The sequence below is a fragment of the Patagioenas fasciata genome, chromosome 1 (assembly GCF_037038585.1).
Source record: "Patagioenas fasciata isolate bPatFas1 chromosome 1, bPatFas1.hap1, whole genome shotgun sequence".
Classification (NCBI taxonomy): Eukaryota; Metazoa; Chordata; class Aves; order Columbiformes; family Columbidae; genus Patagioenas; species Patagioenas fasciata.
This window is the reverse complement of record NC_092520.1, coordinates 130,881,163-130,887,233: the sequence shown is the minus strand read 5'-3', so window position 1 is coordinate 130,887,233 and position 6,071 is coordinate 130,881,163.

Below are 6,071 nucleotides of genomic sequence, written 5' to 3'. Positions count from 1 at the left end.
GGTGAAGTATAAAGCATGAGCAGAGGGATTGGCAGGGTGAGCAATAACTATGCTCACAGACAGAAATTGAGTCTTCAGTCTCCGGCAGATTTCTCAGGGAGCAGACAGAGACAGTAGCCAGGTCCTGTCCCATGACACATGCTCAGTGGACTCTGCTGTTAATATGAACACCTCAGTCTCTAGGACGAAAGCCAAAATGCAGAATAACAGAGAGACTGGGAAACACTGCCATATTTTCTCAAAAACATCGGCACTTAGCCAGGAATAATCTACCTACAGCTATCCTTGAAAGCCTCCCCTCTGAAATCTGTGCTTCATGGGCACAGGCAGGATGCTTCACCCCAAACCTACAGAAACCCCTTCTGGGCCAGCTCACACATTACCTGAGGAGAACACTTCGAGTGAAACGAATCATAGAGGTGTTGTGCCGGCTATTCAGAGGTATGGTACTGTCTTGCTGTAGGGAGGTCCAGGTCTGTGTCTTGCTCAGCACAGCAGCTGTGCTGGCTGTTATCTGCTCAGCAGCTCCCAGGAGGTAGGGGCACAGCTTTTTGCCAACCCTTGATCCAGCTCTTGTCTCTCTTGCACAGAAGAGGCTGACTACCCAGTATCCTGAAACTATATTTCATATCCTGCAGCTGTTGGTTTGTTCTCATTGAGGCCATTTTCTTTTGGATTTTCCCCTGCAGGACCATCATAAATGTTGAACAAGTGGTATATCACCCTGTTTTCTTCTGTCATTAAGTCCTGGAAAAGGCCATTTCATCTTACTAATCACAGTGGGAGTTTGTGACCTCGTTTGAGCTAGTGTCTGATTCTCTGTTTCCTCTTGCGGCACATCTCTCCAGATCTGTATCATAATCATGTATACCTTTCCATCAATAAACCTCACTTTTACATTGGTCATTGGCTTTTTCTCAGTGTCATAGAACAAACATTTTAATGGCATTCCACAAGTTATGACTGCTGGCTGGAAGAGGATGAAGAGAGAAAAATATCTGTCCTGCCTGCAGCACTCAGCCTGCTCTCCAGCTACAGCTGATAACCACTGGCAACTACTGTAACATGCAACACATTCAGTCCCTCACAGCCACCTCCAGAGTTGCAGGACCCATTGCCCATGGCTGCTGAAGAGACTCTCACCTTTCCCCAGCCCTAACAGGGTGCTGCCTTTGCAATTCTGCCATTAGAGTAGAGGTTTATGTGTGGAAATCATGGAGTGGTACTGCATCATGCTTAGTAGAGGAGAGGGTGAAGAAAGGAAGAAGTTCCAGTCCAGGCTTGGTGACTGACTGGTCCCACATGCTGGATCTCCCCCCCATCAGGCCCTCCAGTCTATCTGACTAGACAGAGCTTGTCCAAAAGAGAAGGGGACCCTGGATCAGGATGCCGTGTCCTAGCCACCAGCGACAAGCCTCCCCATTTTCCTGCATCTCTTGTCATTGTCCCACTTCCTAATGCTTAAAGTCATGGTGCTGTCTGCAAACATCAAACGCTCTCAGTCTGCATCATACCAGAGCTGGTGGTTGTGTGGGAAGGGTGTGATGCAGATACTACCAGAGCCCTGGAAGAGGGGACAAAGGGACAGGGAAGCATGGCTGGAGACGAAGGAGCAAAGCAGCACCGGGAGGACTGGATGTGGATCCTCTTATCCGGGATCAACCACGATGCCGGCAGCCCTTGTTCACCCAAACTGGGCTCCCACGGCTGCAACCGGGCATTCTGGGCCATGGGGCCAGTCGTGCCACAGCTGGTGATCAGCGAGATCTAAGCCCATGGTGGCTTGTTTGCAGGGTAGTGGGAGGTGACCATCAGCCACACAGGAGTGGGGAGAAAAGAATGGATCTGTCACAGAATGGGAGGAGGGGAAAGGACCTGCCACGGCAAGGACATGAACAAGCACATAAGCTAAGATGCGAGCTGTTTAAGTGCTGAGGACAAGTATGTGCTTTAAAAGGATGCATTTCACCAAGCAAGTTACTTAAGTCATGCGTGGATTTGCATTTTTTTTTCAGTGAAAATTAATCATCATGTCTACACAAATTATCCCTCTTCCCAAATACATTTTTAAAAATTTTTTTAAAACGTACTAAATAATTGGAGTGTCTTGGTTTTGTTAAAAAACAAGTTTCTCTTTTAGTGAATTTCTGCCTGTCAGCTAAAGCCTTCATATTAGCTGCATTTTCCTGGAGAACCCAACACATGTTTTGGTTAAACCTAGCAATGGAATGCAAACTTATTGATAAGCACGGATGGACATCTCGCGAGAGGGGCAACGAGAAACTGGTGACCGAGAGACTGACCAACGGTGTATAACATTCCATTCACGTGAATACTTCATATAAAAGTGGGAGATCACGAGGATCTCGTCCCTTTTGTCTCTTTTCCCTTTTTCCTCATGGCTGACATTAGGAGAGGACCTTGCTGGTCGTCCCTGCGAACTGAGGCCTAGTGAGAGACTGAATCCAGCTCCGGTTGGCTACAGAGTCTAATCCAGGACTTTGGGTGCTGGCTCTGCAGTTGCTGAGACTTACAAGATTGGTTTTGTATATTTTGTATTATTTTCTCTATTCTTATTAGTAGCATTAGTAAAACATCTTTAACTTTTCCAACTCTCTTCTCTCTGTCCTTCTTTCCCTCCCGATCGCCTGTCCTGAGTGGGAAGGGGGGAGAGGGAGGGGCAAAAGGGGGAAGTGGGGGGGAGAAGAGGTTAACGATACATCTGCCAGGGTTTGATTGTCACCCCGCAATCTTAACCCTCGACATGGAGTCAGTGGGGATTTGTGCTTATGAGTTAGTCTGGCCTGGATCCTCAACAAATTAGATGTCTGAGTCTCTACAGGCAGCAGGGTACCCAAATACGCACAGGATTCATCAGCCATGTGTGGGTTTTAGAATTACACAAGGCTGGCCAATGATATGCTTGATATTGATTTTGTAAAAAGCCATTTCATTAAGTTTCACAGATGAGGATTTTGTGGTGCATGAAATTGCTTTGGGTAGAGTACATGTTTCCATGCTAAGTTACAAAAATAAAACTTCACTGACAGCAGGAAGGAAGTAAGAAAGTTTGTGAATTTTACTTTCCTGACACAACCTGAATTGTAGCACCTGACCCGATTTACACAAGCATCAGACTGGATTAAAGCAAGAGAAATCAATATTTACAGCAACAAGGCTGAAGAGGAGAGCAGGCTGAGAGGATGTGGATACAGGATGTGCATCTTTCTGGGGGATGTGAGGCCAGTTAAGCCAAGGCTTCAGGATCCCACATGGAACTCATAAAAATCCCCTCAGGTCTGACCAAATGTTATTCTGTTCATCCAAACATCATTTTCTGGGAATAAACAAGGTCCTGGGGGAAAAAAAAATCCTGCATTTTTGTCATTCTTTTGGAGCCTTCTTTTCCTCTTAGGCCAAACCTGAACTATTAAAACATTAGAAGTATATATCCCAGTGCAGACTCTTCCTCTGTATGCTGAAAATGTAGTATTTATGACCTGAATTTATCCTGTGACTCAAACAGCTAACTGCCAGTTGCAGTCCAATCCAATAAATATCACAGGCTTATACTCTTTTTTACATGTAGACCATGTTCTCCCTGGCTCCCACTCCCACAGAGAACAGCAATACTCCTTCAAATGCATTCCAACAACTCCCAGATTTCTGGAACCTGGGTGTCTTGTTTCAGCTATATGTTTCACCTGAAACTGAAGCAAGTTTATTAATTATTGACTAAGCAAGACAGGGATGCCCACTAGACTGAATGTCATTTCTTCCTCTGCAACTGAATAATCATACCATTCAATTGCAGAGACTTGCTGAGTGTTCTAGGTCTCAGAAGGTCAGAACTGATTTCATTTTGGCGAGACGTACAGGATAAGCAAATCTCTTTCCTGAGTGTGAGAGTATCAGGCTCCCTTGCCCAAGAAGTGCTCTGAGCTAACACACTGTTGCCTCTTCGAAGGCACAGATACTGACTTACTGTGCTCAGTATTGAATACCTAAGTTTAAAACAGCTGCCAGAGAACAGAGAGATATAAGCACCCACTGAAACTGTTGTGCAGGTCCTAGTGCATAGCATCAGCAACACTAAAAGAAACAGAAAATTCAGAACTTTGCTATGGGTGTCTGCCAGTGCCCTTATGCCTGCTCTTCAGCTTCTGGGTCTCACGTTATGTGCTTTAAGAAGCACAGTAAAAGCTATTCTGAAATGCAGGTACTTACAAATAAAGAAGGGATAACAAAGAGAGAATGTCTTTGACTAAAATGTTCTGTCAAGCTTACTTCCCTTTGTATCAAAGCTTTGTCTGTAGAGTTTATTTGTGTCATGGGGGTTGCTTTGCTGCTCCTGTAGAGTTCACACTGAAGGACCTGTTAAAGGCTTATGTCACAGCCTAGTTGAAAAAGAAGACAACTTATAACAACCACACTTGCTCTGGAAACTGAACGCAAACTTTTTTTACTGTAGGTGATGAGTCTCATCCACAATGTGGTCAGTAGGTTGCAAAATCTAGAGAAAAAACAAATAGATATCCTCAAAAAATAAGCTTCAGCATAGCAGCATTCTTTTGTTTAGGTCCCTCAGTTGCTTACCCAGCACTCTTGTTAGACAAAGGAGTCCTTGATCCAGGGAACTTGGTTGCTCCATCTCCTGGCTCAAATACTCTGTGATCCCTGCAGTGTCACAGGTAAGAGTGCCAAGCTATTAAGCAATGGCAGAGCTATATGATTTCCAGATCTTGTTACTTCCTTGTTGATGCTCACATCTTCTCCTCACCACTCTCCCTCTATTAAATATAAAGTGTTCAATATGAATGTTAGTGTTGACCAACCAATTCACTGATCAGAGAAGATGAGAAATGTGGCATAGGAATCTTCAATCAAGAAATGATGATGTGTCAAAATGCTCTGAGGAAAGAACTCAGCTGTGCTCTCTGGTTATTCCTTTGTTGAGTTCACCTGCCACCTAGCTGGTGGGCAATTAGAGAGGTAGGGCTATGCCTGCAGTCAAATGACCCTCACCACCTGATTCATCAGACAGGTGACACAGAAACATGGTCACCTCTCTGGCACCACTGGCTGTGAAATGCATAGCATCAGAGAAGGGCTTCCCGAGGAACACCAGTCATGTGCATTTTAATTTTTTTGTTCAGAGTCACAATGAAAAACTTTCTGAAAAATTTTCTAAAATATTTTTCAAATGGAGAAGCAACATTGTGGCATCTAGTTCTGTAGCTCTACACCAAAAGGCAGCTTCTTTCTGCTCAACCTCCTAAAGGCTCGCTGTTCGAGGGCCTAAAAGCAAGACATTAAATTGAATACAGGACCTACAAGCCTTCAAGGAAACTTCTCACTCTTCCCCTTTCTAATCCTTTGGCAACCTCAACAAACTGATTTCCTGATATGCCTTTTGATTCTGCCCTGGATTCCCCCAACCCCCCTTCCTGCCACATCCATGTTCCTGCTGGGAAAACCAGGACCTCCCTTAGACCATAATTTTAGCAGGTCTTCTGGACCCGATGTTGTGACACTGCACATATAACCTGGCAGCTGAGAGACTTAAAAAAATCTTATTTGAGAAAGAAAGGAGGGTAAATATGAACGAGGCAGGCAGCACTGAGGGAATAAAAATCACTGTACTGTGTATGGACAGGGCTCTGCATGCATGCTACTAAAGTGCAAACCTGGCACATATTTTTCAGCCTCCCACTCTTTGGCTCAGTACCCACAGGGAGGTGAAGGGTGGGTTATTACTGGAGGCAACTGCATAACCATGCCATGTGTTTTCTACTTCACGTTACTGGAAGTGACTAGCTCTAACTCTCGCTGGTTCCCCTTGCAGTCCCTCCTCTCAAGGCAAGGTGTGTCCACACTTACTTGGTTATCCGAGTGCTGTGCTGTGCTGTGTGTAGTAAAACTCTGGGAAGCCCTGTGCACTGAGTGTGGGATGCACAGCTGGCTCTCTCCTCACAGCCCCTCACTGCTCAGGTGATATCTTGTCCTGTTCCCTTCTAACCACTTGTGTCCAGTGCAGGGTATCCCAAAACAGGAGGGAAGTACAGTGGTGT